The following is a 16,524-nucleotide window of genomic DNA, read 5'->3' on the forward strand; positions in this document are numbered from 1 at the left end:
TGTTGCAAAAAGAGTTGGGGGCTTACAAAGAAGAACCCAGGCAGGACTTCCAGGGATGGTAGGTGAAGAGTTGGCAAACTGTCCCGACTACGATACAACTATAAAAGCCAAAAGAGTTGTCAGGTGCAACTGTTTCAGCACTCTAGAGATCAATCAAAGGCAAACAACAAAATGAAACGTGTTTATCCGTGGAAAACTGCTGAACTACAGGTAGGAACAGTGACAGTCTGTAGTGGGCAGCTCGGAAGGAAGGCACAGCTGTGCTGCCAGGGTGAGACTGGCTGTGAAAACCGGCAGCTTCACTGCTAGAGGGCCTGACTTTGATTTGGAGTAGGAGAAAAGCCCCTGTGCAATGGTATTATCTGCAAATAAAGCAAACTCAGTGGGAAATTCACCACCAAAGCCCACGGCCCCACCACACTTCAGCTGTGATCTCACTTGGGGTGGGCAACAGACTGGTGGACTAGTTTGATAGGAAGATCACGGAAGTGAGAGCGCCACTGAGAGACTCAGATGAACCCCCGGCATATCCCTACTGTCTGGAAGGCTGAGTGCCAGCACAGAAGTCCCAGGAAAGCCTAGTAGAAAATAAAAGCCTAGGGAAGACTTGAGAACTGCATGAGCTTTGAATATACTCTGCAACTCACACACAGATCCATCCATAGAGCCTTAATGGTGTGGGATGATTGAGCAAAAACTCTGACCATTAAACTATGCAGCAGAGGGGTGATCTCTAGGAAGCAAGCCTAACATAAAACAAAAATAAGAAACCAGATTGTCAGCATGTACGTACTGAAGGGCAGATAGATTCTACAGATTAAATTCAGGCAAGTTTCTACAAATAAAACAAGACAGAAACAAATGAAAAAACAAAAAATAACACCAACAACAATCCTTAAAAAAAAAATCCAGTTTTTCTTACCATTCCTATTCAACATAGTACAAGAGGTTTCAGCCAGTGTAGTAAAGCAAGAAAAGAAATTAATGGCATGAATATTGGAAAGGAAGATGTAAAGTGTCTTTATTCATAGATGATAAGCTCCTGTATTAGAAAACCCAAAAGATTCTACCAAAAAAAAATCTAGAACTAATAAACAAGTTTTATCTAGGTTGAAAAATACAAAATCAATACGCAAAAATCAAAGTTAATATTTTATACTAAAAATAAACAATTTGAAGATGACATTAAGAATTCCACTCACAATATCCTCAAAAAGAATAAATTTAACAAAAGAAGTGTAAGAAAACCAGAAAAAAAATTGCTGAGAGAATTTACAGATGATCCAAATAAAGAACAACACTGTAATTTCAAAATTTATGATAAAGCTACAGTATTCAAACCAGCGTGGTACTAGTGTAAAAAACAGACATATAGATCAATGGACGAGAACATAAAGTCCATTAACAAACGCTTAGTTCATGCTCAGTTGATTTCTAAGAAAGGTCCAAGGCAATTCAGCGGGGAAAGGGACAGTGTTTTCAACAAGTGCTGTGGGGAAAACTGGATATCCATATGCCAGAAAAGGACCTTAGATCCTTACCACACACCATATACAAAAATGAACTCAAAGTGAGTCATACCTAAATGTAAGAGGAAAAACTGTAAAACTTCCACAACAAAACATAGCAGATAATGTTTGTGATCTTACATTTGGCAAAGATTTCTTAGATATGATGCCAAAAATATAACTCATAACAAATCATAAATTAAAGTTCCTCAAATTTTGAACTCATAAAAACTTCTGCTCTTCAAAAGATAGCGTAGAGAAAACAACAACGACAACAACAAGCCACAGCCTGGGATAAAATATTCGTACATCACAAATATCATAAGGGACTTGTATCTAGAATATATAAAGAACCCTTTCAACTCAATAATAAGACAAATACCAGATTAAAAAAATACAGACATTTCATCAAAGAAGATACATGTATGACTAATAAACACATCAAAGGACATATAATATCAAGTAGTCATTAGGGAAATACAAATTTAAATATCACAAACCTACTAGAATGGCTATAATAAAAAAGACTGATATGTCAGCATTCTTGTGGATGTGGAAAAACTGGAACTCTTATGCTTTGCTGGTATGAGTGTAAAATGGTGTTGCCACTTTGATAAATAGTTTTCCAGTTCCTTAAAAAGCTACACATAAACTTACCACATGACCTAATACTTCCACTCCTAAGTATATACTTAACATAAATGAAAACAGGTCTGGACTGATTCAAATTTGAATGTTCGTAGCAGCATTATATATAATAGCTCCAAATTAAAATAATTCAAAGATCCATCAACTGGTAAATGGATAAACACAATGCAGAATATCTACACAATGGAATACTATTCAACAACAAAAAGGAATGAACTACTGGTACGTGCTATAACGTGTTTGAATCTCACAAACGTTGTAAGCAGAAGAAGCCAGACAGAAAAGACCACATACTCTTTGATTCTACTTCTATGATATACAGAGACAGTAGATCATTGGTGGTCTGGGGCTGTGGGTGGAAATAGCAAATGGGCATACAGAAACTTTTGGGGTGATGGAAATATTCTAAAATTGGATTGCGGTGATGGCTGCACAACTGTAAATTAGCTAGAAAATATTCAGTTGTACATATACAATGAAATTATTTTATAGTATGTAAATTCTACTGCACTAATGATATTTAAAAAAATTAAACACAACATAAAATTGTATGAAAACACAAAAACATTTGAAGAAGTCAAGGCAAAAGCAAAAATGGACAAGAAAATAATGAATGCATGTGATTAGTCCTATGGAGTTGCTACAGATGTGATGCAAATTTAGCTTCAGCCTTCCAAATGGTGAAAGCTAGAAGGGTATGTCAGTGGTTCCCAGACTTGGGGAACAATTGGGAGCTACCTGGGGATCTTCGAAAAAGGCTGATGCCTGGCTCCCACCCTAGACACTGTGACCACACTGTGATAGGAAAGAGGCCTTGGCTCAAGTAATGCTCGGTGGAGCAAAGTTTGGGAACCACTGGAACCACATACTGTAAGATTTTCATTGACATAAGATGAAAAGAAATAATTGCTTGGTGGAAAAATGGAATTTGGGGAAAGATTTCTCCTATGGGTCCTCCTAAGAGAAGACTTCATAAAATGTAGTAAATTAGTGTCTCTAAATCAGCCACCTCTTGGCCCACAATGGGTCCTGAATGGGTCACAGGGGTGCAGAGACAGTGCTGCTTCAGTCCTCAGGATAGCAGAGGGGACCAGGGGCAGCTGGAGCCACTGTGCCTGAGGCCTCCATCCTTGAGAAGTCTTCTCCGTCCACACCAGAATACTCAACAAGTATTATATTTTTGTAGCATGTGCCGTAAAATAAAAGGCATGTCATCTAAAAGATACCTATGGCAGCAGTAATGGGGATGTTTATATATTAGTTTCTTTCAACAAGCTGATTATAAAACAGGGAAGATGATTCAGTTAAAACATTTTTCCATTGTATATATAAACCACATCTTCCTGGGGGAGGGGAAGGGGAAAAAATTACAGAGAAGGAAGGAGGCAAACCATAAGAGATTCTTAAATACTGAGAACAAACTGAGGGTTGATGGGGGGAGGGGAGTGGGGAAAGTGGGTGATGGACATTGAGGAGGGGACCTGTTGGGATGAGCACTAGATTTTGCATGGAAACCAATCTGACAATAAATTATATATATTTTAAAAAAACTTTTTTGTCAGGGGCCCAAAACATCCAGTTATCTGCTGTCTGGCTTCATTTATCCCATAGTATTATATGTGGCTACAAAACTTACTGAACTCTTCCTTTTGGGTGGCTCTTAAGTTACTGAATTTAAGTTATTTGTTAATGAGACCATGCCATTTATTTATTTACCATGAGGCCAAGTTTACCCAAAAAGAGCTGGTCATGTGGCCCAATGGGTGCTAACCAGGGCCTCAGAAACTGTGAAAGGCCCATGATGCTCTCCTCTCCAAGTCCACTTCTTTACATGTAGTTTTTAAGCTTACTGTAAACACAACATGAACTATACTGTGTAATATAAGCATGTGGCATATTCATGTTATTTATGAAGAACTGACCTTAGATTAAAAAAAAAAAAATAGTTCATCTTTAGTCCAAACCTTCCCCTCCCACTCCATTTTAATTCCACACAGAGTGACTGATTATAATGTGTGTCACTGGGGAGCATTAAGATTCTACCCTTCAGAATTTTTTTCAAGGGATGAAATTTCAGGTAAAATTGCTGGTATAGAGTTCAAGAATATGGGGTATGGCTTATGGCTCCATATACTTTCTTGGTCACCTGCATTTCCTGTGCAGGAGAATATTTCTAGTGGACTTTTCCCAGCAAATAAGACTTTGAGGAGACAGCCCTGATAAGTACATTAGTCAATCTTTATGGTCCTCTACCCCATTAGTCACATCACTACCCTAGAGTTACACCAATGACAGACAGTAAAATCATCTTACGTGTTAATTTCCCATATGACACATCAGATTCTTACATCAAGAGCTATTGTTTTAAATCAAAAAGTTAGGTTCTTGACCATGTAGCCACAATATTCCACTTAACTATAAAGAAATTCCATTATTCCCCTAATGAATTTTTACTATCTATAAAAAAGCGAACCGAGAGGATTTTACTCTACTTATATGAATATTGCAACCACCTTTGTTTACTTTGAAAATGAAAGAATGAGAGTACAGGAATATACTTGTATTACCAAATATATAGGTATAATCAAAAGAGGATTTCAGAGAAAAGGACAAACGTGAGGACAGCCAAAAGTTAAACGTAGTACATCAATGTTCAGCACTTACAGATAAAACTTAAGCAAAAACTGTAGCTTAAAAAATTTTTTAAAGCACCCTTAAATCTCTTTATTAACTTAAAATTTATCATGAATACATAACTGCATTCTACTGCAATCCCCTTAAGTCATCTTGTTAAATTTTGTCACAACATGTGTTACTGTAGTTCTACACTTTTACCTTTGCACTTTGTAGTGGGTAGCAGAGCAACATAATTAACCACTGCTAGGTAGTGTTTACGTTAGTTCTCAAAAGGTTAAGAAGCTGATTATAGCTAAAATCAGCTTTGCCTGAGGCTTCAGGGGCTCTGTGTAATCAAATTAGACAAGCAGGGCACAGTGTCACCTAACACAAACCAGTGGTACTTTCTTCTTTGCTCTGACCCCTTTCCCCCTTTTTATTAGGGGAACAACTCATGCTTTGTGCATTTTCCAGATAATTTAAAAAGACTTGTTTCTAATAAATTTGGCATGCAATCTCATAAGATGTCCACCTGTTTATAAGTAATGAGAACAAGTAGGGCAAATAAAAAAATATGTTGATAAAAATGTTGATAAAAGAAAACTAAATTTGGAGAGATTAAGATGTTATACACAAAGTATTTCCTTAAAAGGCAGGGGACAACATGATCGTGTGTACATGATATTAAGGATGTTTCCTAGCTTTCGATAGGCTGCCAGCTTTGGTCTACAAAAAACCACACAATGGTTTATCCGCTTCCAAAAGAACTCAGAGAACTTTATAAACCTGATAGATAATGCATTTGCATTTCTATGAAACCATGGCTAACCCACTCTGCTGAGTTATTGCTCATCCTCTCTCCAGCTCTACTCTTTGACGTCAGGCAAGGTGAACTGTATAATGGACACATTTAAAGAGGGGGTTTATGAAGGTGAGGAGAAGAGCAAATGAGTCCTACAGACTCCCTTTCCACACGGTTCTATATTTAAATGCAGTAAGACGTATTAGACAAATCCAAATCCTTGCCGCCTTGGAGCCTAAAGGGAACAAAAGCATGAACACTAAAGAGATATTCAGAAAGAGAAGGAATGGAGAATTTAAATAAAAATCTAGAATCTCATTCTTAACAAAATTTATGAATCATTATGAAAACAATAGGTAACACTTGTTACATCTTTATCTTCCTAGATTTGGCTTTGAACTTTTGGTTCAAATTCTACGTATTTATTACTTTGCTTGAAATACATAAACCAAATAAATGTAAACATCCTACGAACGAGAGATCAGGAGAAAATGAATTTTGCTAATGATTTATTCTGGGCAATAAAATAAAAACTTGTTATTTTAATTGATTAAGTCATAAAGAGTTCCTAGAGAAGTCAAATCTCACTATTTGCACAGTCAGACAATTTCTGCTAATCCAGCAGTACTTAACAAATTCACATGTGGTTGGCTTGTCTTGCCATAGCTGTATATCACATTTCTGTGCTGCAAGCTGTGCAAAAAAAAAAAATCAATATGCCAAGTTTAACAAAAGGACAGGAAACATGATGTTCTCCTATATTTTCAATGAACCTCAAATGACTCTGCTGTTCATACTCAGTGCAATTTATGGCAGAGAAATGTATTCTTCAATGAAAAAAAATCTACCATGGAATGAATTATATAAATTCAGAGCTGAAGTTCTGCCGTATTCCATAATAACGATTTATTTAGAAGATTCTGACATTCTGATTCAACGTGCACAGTACAATCAGCCATTCATGTGGCGTTGTTTTTTTTTTTTTTTTTTTTTTATAAAGGCTAAAGTATATGCTTTAGACCAAAGAAATATATAGTATTGGCGGCAATAGTTTGATATACGTATTTAATTTAGGTTTTGGAGACTTTTTTTGAATGTCTCCTTTCACATGTGAAACAGGATTGAGATGGTATCTATTGAACAAATGCTTTAAATTATAACACTAAGGAAAAAAAATCCCAATGGATCCTGAGATACTTCACTGGTTAATTGATTCTAGATTTTTACGTCTTCTTTTACTACTGCAGAAGTACATTATGTGTGTAAGTAGATTAGTATGAAAATGTTGAGAATGAAGTAGGAGTGGTCATGACCAATAGGTCAGCACAAAGCACTGCTTCTTCTGCCATCTCAACTCAGCGATGTGGAACTAAGTGTGGCAAAACAACCGGGCAGTTGGATTTCAGCCAAAGGATTCAGAACTGTTGCCACAGTGTTTTTTTTCTTTCTTTTTTTTCTCTTCCTCCCTCCCTCCCTCCTCCCTCTTTCTTTCTTTCTTTCTTTTCTTTCTTTCTTTCTTTCTTTCTTTCTTTCTTTCTTTCTTTCTCTCTTTCTCCTTCCTTCCTTCCTTCCTTCCTTCCTTCCTTCCTTCCTTCCTTCCTTCCTTGAATAAGAAGAGAACTGGCTTTAGGAATCATCAAAGGGCCACATACACAAGAAAACAAGAAAACTAGACAATTCACAAACGCATAGAAATTCACATATGGAAAATTCTTTGGCAATGTCTCTTCATTCCAAAAGTAAATGAATTAATGGCACTTAGCTGGGGAGAGCATGTCACTGATCAGTACTGAAGGTATAAACTGTTATATAAAACACATTCAGAGAATTACACTTATTTCTAACTTTCTATCAATGTGTCAATTATAAGACAATTTTCATTCACAGATAAAAATACCATTTAGAAGACAATAGGCATGGGGTGCCTGGGTGGCTTGGGAGGTTAAGTGTCCAACTCTTGATTTTGGCTCAGGTCATGATCAGATGGTTTTGTGGGTTTGAGCCTCATATTGGACACTGTGCTGACCATGCGGAGCTTGCTTGGGATTCTCCCTCTCTGCCCCTCTCCCACTCATACTCTCGGTCTCTCTCAAAATAAATAAATAAACTTAAAAAAATATATAAAAGGATAGGCATAAAGTTCCCAACTAGAAAATAACAATATAATGATCTCAAATGTTAAACAACATTAACGTTGCTATAAATGGTCATTTCAATATACAGTTGACCCTTGAACAATATAGGGGTTAGGGGCACCGTTCCCCTGCATAGTTGAAAATCTGCATATAACTTTTGACCTCCCCAAAACTTAACTACTGATAGATAGCCTACTGCTGACTGGAAGTCTTACTGATAACATAAACAGTGATTGATATATATGGCATATGTTAAATGTATCACATACTGCATTCTTAGCACATAATAAGCTAGAGAAAAGAAAATGTTACTAAGAAAATCATAAGGAGGGCCACCTGGGTGGCTCAATCAATTAAACATCTGCCTTCTGATTTTGGCTCAGGCCATGATTTCACAACTCATGTGTTTGAGCACCACATCAGGCTCTGTGCTGACAGTGTGGAGCCTGCTTGCGATTCTGTCTCTCCCTCTCTCTCTGCCCCTTTCCCTCTCCCTCTCCATCTCTCTCTCTCAAAAATAAATAAACATTAAAAATAATCATAAGGAAAAGGAAGTACATTTACAATTGTGTACTGTTTTTTTTTAATGTTTTTTTTTTAATTTTTTATTTTGAGAGAGAGAGCTCGAGTGGGAGTGGGTGCGGGACAGCGAGAGTGGGGGACAGAAGATCTGAAGCAGGCTCTGTGCTGACAGCAGCAAGCCCAATGCGGGGCTCGAACCCATGAATTGTGAGATTATGACCTGAGCCGAAGTTGGACGCTCAACTGACTGAGCCGCCCAGGCACCCCAGTTGTGTACTGTTTTCATAAAAAAAAAAAAAAAAAAAATACTTGTATACATGTACCCAAGCTGTTCAAAACATATTGTTCAAGGATCAATTGTAATTCGTATTCTTATTTCAAAATAGAGGGTATAATATGACTCAGAGTAGTGATTAGAAGTTTTTGTATGGATATTCAGGAAACCTAGAAAACCAGAGCTTGGGGAAGAAAATTACACCAGGGTGTACAAATCATAATTTAACTGTGTATGCAAGTAGACTCTTTAAAGTCTGTAACCACAATTAATAGTCAAATATTATCCCCAGTTAGTAGTATGGTTCTCAGGAAATGAGAGAGCTAACATTTTTGGAAAGTATGAGAGTGAACATTTTTGGAAACTGCTTAATTATTTTAACAACAACAAAAAAATGGTAAATAAGAGGTAAACATTTTACTTCTGGGGAGTAAAAGTACCTTAACATGTTAACTGAGTTTAGGCTTCAATGGTAATTCAAATTATTTTTCCGCATTCTTCATCTTTGTAGATTTTATATTTTCTAGCTTTTTCTGATCTCTAAAGGCTCTTTGGCAGTACCTTTTTCTTCTTCACTCGAAAACATCTATGTATTAATGAGATTTCCCTATCACTTTATTGTTAATAAATGAAACCTATAGATTCACTTCTGATATAAATGCCTTGTCTCTGCTCTTCAGACAAACTGCTGGTTCTTTCTTGGAAGTCTTCATTTCTTTAAACTTCATTTCTTTTAACTCAAATGCAGGGGTCCACCTTCACCTTTCTCAGCACTACTTAATTTCTCTCACATCACTGGTAACTTCACATTTTATCTGCCCACACAGGAGATTTATCCATAGCTTTTATACACCTCAAAATGTCATAATCTTCACAAAATCATCATCAGTTTTCTACCATGGCTATTATCTACAGTGCAGAGTAAACCAGGTGTTGCAAGTGGAAACATCTGGTCTGTTTGAACTCTTAGGCTATGAAGTGTGAATTTAATTCAGTCTGAATTAAGCCTCTAGAAAGAGAACCTCAGAGCTAGAAAAGATCATGAAAATTATCTACCTAACCATCTAATACTTAAAACGATGAGAGATCAGGACAATAACTGGCCCAAACGCACATATTGGTTTGCAACACTCATCATTCTCCACTCACATTGTGCTTTTTTAGTCCCTTGCAATTATTATGCTCCTCAAAGCAAAACTAGGGGGGAACCATCAACTAATAAATTTCCTTCAGATAACAAGGATCAACACATTCCTTATATTTCTACTGTTAAAACTTCAACTCACTTTTCCACCACATCTTAGTGGGACTCTGGTCTTGTTCTTATGTATGCAAAGGCTATCTTGGTCGCAAGCTGCTGTGGACACATTACATCCTTCCTGACACTGAGTATCCTTCCTAAGTCAAATGGAACCTCCCAAAAAGTCCATCTACTACCTATCTCATATAAAGTAAAATTTTAACTTCTCATTTTCCTATTTTGTTCTCTTCCTTTAAGTAATGCAGATATAAAATCCTTTGGTTTCTATTTTTAGCCAGCTAAAAATCCATTTCAGTTACCATTTTTTTTTTCAACGTTTTTTAATTTATTTTTGGGACAGAGAGAGACAGAGCATGAACGGGGGAGGGGCAGAGAGAGAGGGAGACACAGAATCGGAAACAGGCTCCAGGCTCCGAGCCATCAGCCCAGAGCCTGAGGCGGGGCTCGAACTCACGGACCGTGAGATCGGGACCTGGCTGAAGTCGGACGCCTAACCGACTGCGCCACCCAGGCGCCCCACCATTTTTTTTTAAAAAGCTCCCTTTCTCAATGCAGACTGGCGTAGCCACTCTTGAAAACAATAAGGAAGTTCCACAAAAAATTAAAAATAGAATTACCCTATGACCCAGCAATTGCACTACTAGAAATTTATCTAAAGGATACAAAAATGCTGATTCGAAGGGGCACATGAACCCCAATGTTTATAGCAGTGCTACCAACAATAGCCAAAGTATGGAAAGAGCCCAAATGTCCACTGACTGATGAATGGGTAAAGAAGATGTGGTATAACAAAAGTATGGCCAACTAATCTGACAAAGCAGGAAAGAATATCCAATGGAAAAAAGACAGTCAATTTAACAAATGGTGCTGGGAGAACTGGACAGCAACATGCAGAAGAATGAAACTAGACCACTTTCTTACACCATTCACAAAAATAAACTCAAAATGGATAAAGGACCTGAATGTGAGACAGGAAACCATCAAAACCCTTGAGGAGAAAGCAGAAAAAAACCTCTCTGACTTCAGCTGCAGCAATTTCTTACTTGACACACCTCCAAAGGCAAGGGAATTAAAAGCAAAAATGAACTATTGGGACCTCATGAAGATAAAAAGCTTCTGCACTGCAAAGGAAATAATCAACAAAACTAAAAGGCAACCAATGGAATGGGAAAAGATACTTGCAAATGACATATCGGACAAAGGGCTAGTATCCAAAATCTATAAAGAACTCACAAAACTCCACACCCGAAAAACAAATAATCCAGTGAAGAAACGGGCCGAAAACATGAATAGACACTTCTCTAAAGAAGACATCCAGATGGCCAACAGGCACATAAAAAGATGCTCAACATCGCTCCTCATCAGGGAAATACAAATCAAAACCACACTCAGATACCACCTCACACCAGTCAGAGAGGCTAAAATGAACAAATCAGGAGACTATAGATGCTGGCGAGCTTGTGGAGAAACGGGAACCCTCTTGCACTGTTGGTAGGAATACAAACTGCTGCAGCCGCTCTGGAAAACAGTGTGGAGGTTCCAAACAATTAAAAATACACCTACCCTATGACCCAGGAGTAGCACTGCTAGGAATTTACCCAAGGGATACAGGAGTGCTGATGCATAGGGGCACTTGTACCCCAATGTTTATAGCAGCACTCTCAACAATAGCCAAATGATGGAAAGAGCCTAAATGTCCATCAACTGATGAATGGATAAAGAAATTGTGGTTTATATACACAATGGAGTACTACATGGCAATGAGAAACAATGAAATATGGCCTTTTGCAGCAACGTGGATGGAACTGGAGAGTGTGATGCTAAGTGAAATAAGCCATATAGAGAAAGACAGATACCATATGTTTTCACTCTTATGTGGATCCTGAGAAACTTAACAGAAGACCATGGGGGAGGGGAAAGAAAAAAAAAAAAGGGTTAGAGAGGGAGGGAGCCAAACCATAAGAGACTCTTAAAAACTGAGAACAAACTGAGGGTTGATGGGGGGTGGGAGGGAGGGGAGGGTGGGTGATGGGTATTGAGGAGGGCACCTTTGGGATGAGCACTGGGTATTGTATGGAAACCAATCTGACAATAAATTTCATATTAAAAAAAATTAACCAGCTGAACACAATGTAAATATTAACAATAACAAAAAAAGAAGATGTGGTATATATATATAAATGGAATACTAATTGGCAAAGAAAAAGAATGAAATCTTGCCGTTCGTAACAATGTGGATGGAACTGAAGGGTATTCTGCTAACTGAAATAAGTCAGTCAGAGGAAGACAGATATCATGATTTCACTCATATGTGAAATTTGAGAAACTCAACAGATGAACATAGGGGAAGGGAAGGAAAAATAAGATAAAAGGAGAGAAGGAGGCAAACCATAAGAGACTCTTATATACAGAGAACAAACTGAGGGTTGCTGGAGGGGTGGGTTAAATGGGTGATGGGCATTAAGAAGGGCACTGGTTGGGATGAGCACTGGGTGTCATATGTAAGAGATGAATCACTGGGTTCTACTCCTGAAGGCAAGACTACACTGTACGTTAACTAACTTGAATATTAATAAAAATAAAAATAAATTAAAAAACTCCCTTTCTCATTATCCTTATGCTCACTTTTCCGGACATTTTAGAGTAGGTTCCTTTCTCTCCTAAACTTTAACACTAGTAGAGATATGCATTATTTTCCTTACCTAGTCAGGCCATCATGCCTTTTCCCTTTTAAATCTCTTTAAGATACCCATTTATGAATCTTTCTTTATAAAATCTATCCAATTACTGGACTGCAGTCCATAGCCACATGCTATTGCCATTACTTACTCTTCAACTTCATTTCCTCATATCTTTTAATTTTATTTATTTTTAAAAAAATGTTTATTTGTTTTGAGAGAGAGAGAGAGAGAGAGAGAGAGAGCACGCGCGCGAGAGAGAACATGCATGCACAAGCCAGGGGAGAGGCAGAGAGAGGAGAGAGAGAATCCCAAACAGCCTCTGCATTGTCAGCGCAGAGCCTTGACAGGGGCTTGATCACAAACTGTGAGATCATGACCTGAGTTGAAATGCAGGGTTGGACACTTAACCGAATAAGCCATTCAGGCACCTCCTCATATCCTTTAATTTTAGAAACACAGAACCCTAGGATTGAGATAGATATTAAAGATTATTTAATATAATCTCTAACAAAAGTAAGAATTCCTCCTATCATATTAATGAAAAGTGGCTTTGAGCCTTTACTTGAATGCTTCAAAAGACAGAAGGCTCACTAGTTTATAATGTGGCCCCTTCTGTGTCTGAAACAATCCAATCATTATAGTGAGCCTATTTAATTTCCATAATCCACAATCAAAGCCTTTGTCATAAAGTATTCGGAACATTTTTTATGGTTCAGGGTTGAGAAAAGCTAAATCATTAAATCCCTATGAGTTCCTTTGGTGCTATAGCTTCAAGATCTAGATGCTATCTGCTAGATTTCAAGAGCTGCAACTATTAGAAGAAAAACTGAAAATCTTCAAGGGACACTAGCTGTACAGTTCTCAAGAAACTGCCTGGTGTAATATTTTAGCAACTACTTGGTTATGAGTATGGGACGAGCTTGAACATTAAAGTTCATATTAATTAAAAGTAATGAAAATGTTAATTTGCACATAATTGGAAAACTATATATCCACGTATTTCTCTTACTAGAGAAAGCATGTTTTTCCAAAAATTATACTTCAGGCATTCTGATGGACAATCAATGCATTAGATTTCATTTCTTTTAAGTTCACTGATATACAGGGCCAGCTACCAGACTCACCTTTTAAGTTTTCATTTTGTGACGCCTAACTAAAGAGGAAAGTGCATACACAATCTTACCTACATGTGTATACTATACTTTTGAAATAAATATAATGAAGAACATAATGTGAACCGAGCCTAAGGTCCTGTGGTAAAAGGCATAATTCTGGGAAAAGTTGAATGAATAAATGAATGAACGAACGAATGAATAATAAATACGATCTACTCTTTAATGGTAAAATCTTGAGGGGCGCCTGGCTCAGGTTAAGCGTCCGACTTCAGCTCAGGTCATTATCTCGCAGTTCGTGGGTTCGAGCCCCGCGTCGGGCTCTGTGCTGATAGCTCAGAGCCTGGAGCCTGCTTCGGATTCTGTGTCTCCCTCTCTCTCTGACCCTCCCCTGCTCACGCTCTGTCTCTCTCTCTCTCAAAAATAAATAAAGATTTTTAAAAAATTGGAAAAAAAAAGGTAAAATCTTGAAATTAAGTTAATATGCCAACTCCCTGGACTGGTTTAACTTCAAGATTCGTTTAAAGAGTAGTCTTTAATTTGACAGGTTTGGTAAGGGGGAAGGCGGGAAGCAACGAGTGGAACCTAGGATGGCAGCTTGTATGACCCGCTGTTCGTGGTTCGGGTGAAGCGGCTGGTTACAGTGACAGCTGGGAACTGTGAGTGTTACAGGCTTTGAAGTCAGTTCAGCTTTGATGTCTTCCTCTCATAGTTAATCGTAAGACAGTACAGAACAGGAAAAAAATAAAACTTTCCAATACTGTCCTTGGTGTCATTGCTCAGGAAATCCTACCATGAAAAAAGATCAGTGTCTGTGTAAACCTTAAGTAGCACTAGTCTGCTCTTTCTTTCCGAAAAGTTTTAAATTATTGATATGATAATTAAAATTAAAATTGTTAGTTTGGAAAAAAAGTAAAATTGTTTAGGGCATGCACATGGATAAGCAAAAGCATTCTTAAATTTGTGATTAGAGCCTGTGACTCAATCAATAAGAACACGCATATTCATGTGATTTGGGACTGTCACTATACTAACTACTACTTAGTTATACATATATGGTTCCCGACCACGAGGAACTTATCAGCCGACGACTGATAACCCTGCCTGGCAGGAACCTCAGACATCATCTAGTCCAAGAGTGAAGTCCAGAGAAGCTGGCTTGTTTCAGAAGCAAAAGATGAAACTACCAAATACACACATATGTACACATAAATTAAATGACAACCAACAGCACGTAGAAATAAAGGGATAAGGGTATTTTTGAGTCTTTGGTTAGAAGAAAAATTATGATAATTTCATATTGAGGCAGAAGACTGTTCACCTAACTCCATTCATTTGTACAACACTTTTATGCATTTTGCCGTATGTAGAAACTACTGTTACTATGAAAACAGCTGGCATTTTCTTTACATCGACTCACTTTTTCTATATGCCTGACCCTAAGCAGTAATATTCATTAAATGGCTTTCACATGTCATTCACACCCTTTCTGATACTTATTAGGATAAACAAATGACTACAAAAAGAAAAAATGGTTCATCCGTGAAGCACCATAAGTATGCATATAAAACACTAGGATGGAGGACTCAAGGGAAAAATATATCCTAATTATTTCTTGTGATACTTAAATGAGAACTATGATTTTTAAGTCTGCATTCTTTAAGTATTTAGTTGTCCATGTGATCTGGGATCACCTGAATTTTAAATGTTCTTTTCTTCACGGTCATGTGGTTTGATGCCTCCCACCATAAAACGTTAGTTACTGGGAACTTCCCCAGTTTACTTCATGGATAATAAATAATCTACAGTTTAAAGAAAAAAACTATCATTATATGTGACAGTAATTATAATCTGAGACCAAGGTAGTCACAAAAAGTTGAAAGGAAAAACATTTTCTTTTGATTCTTTCTTCATAGGGCACTCTTGCTGCCCGCCCACGGCTTAAAAAAACAAACAAACAAACAAAATACCCCCAAGCTTTCTAGTTTTTCTAAGTAGAAAAAAACTACAGAAATCTTTCAGGAATGACTTTAATGGGAAAAGGAGAGGGATGATTAAGGTCTATGGCATTCCTCTTGTTTATGTGTTGGTATCAAGTAATGAGATGAGAAAGAATCCAAAGTCAGATACTAGAAGAGAGGGGTTAACTACACCTCATGAAAACAAAAGGTCATTCCTCTTAAATTCCTATCTTTTAAGTGCATTTGAGTTGACTGTAAACATAAACAAAAGCCACTGGTGGGCAATTACATTTGAAGAAGTGGCCCATAAAAAGTGGAATATTCAGTATGTATTAGAATCAGTTACACAACATCTGATTTAATAGTTAGGTTTTAAGCGTTCCTCTCATAATACATGTTAAATGATCTCGACAAATCATATTCTGTAATGCAGCAAAATGACAATTTCATATAGTATGAGGCTGGTAGGACAAGAACATTAAAGCAAATTAATCTGTAAACCTTTATCTACATTAAAAGGTTGAAGATCTGCAGGCATTTGTAACAAGAACTTTACAATGAATTTGCCATTCCCAAAGTCATCTCACCAGACAGGAAAGAGGAACTTGGCATGTGACCAATAAATTATGAGAGAGCAACACCTCAGGGTTAGAGGGCACTGATGACTTCAACAAATCTCACCAGCTAGGGCACAGATTAAGCCAGGGGATAGGATGCCCTACAACCTTAACCTGCTAATACCTTTACATTCTTAAGAATGACCTCTACTCTGCTCTTTCATATTAGTTGTTAGTTACACTAATTACAGCTTAACTGGTATTGTTGGTACCAGTTTCTCCCTCAAAAGACATGCAGAGAAAGGTTATCTCTAATAGCTTGAAATAACTTCAGCCAAATTCTGTTGTACACATTAGGAGCACTTAGCTCCAGTGTTGAATGGGTCTTTTATAGACATCAAAGGAGAGACACTAAAAGCAATGTGTGTTTGTGGATTCTATAAAGCA

General features: G+C 37.3%; 1 protein-coding gene across 7 annotated transcripts in view; it reads right to left on the bottom strand.

The window, feature by feature from the left end:
- The window catches only part of FAM172A (family with sequence similarity 172 member A), a 422,066-nt gene that overhangs the window by 85,615 nt on the left and 319,927 nt on the right, over window positions 1-16,524 (bottom strand). The gene's annotated exons all lie outside the window — the stretch shown is intronic.

This window comes from Panthera uncia (genome assembly GCF_023721935.1).
Source record: "Panthera uncia isolate 11264 chromosome A1 unlocalized genomic scaffold, Puncia_PCG_1.0 HiC_scaffold_17, whole genome shotgun sequence".
NCBI classification, from domain to species: Eukaryota; Metazoa; Chordata; class Mammalia; order Carnivora; family Felidae; genus Panthera; species Panthera uncia.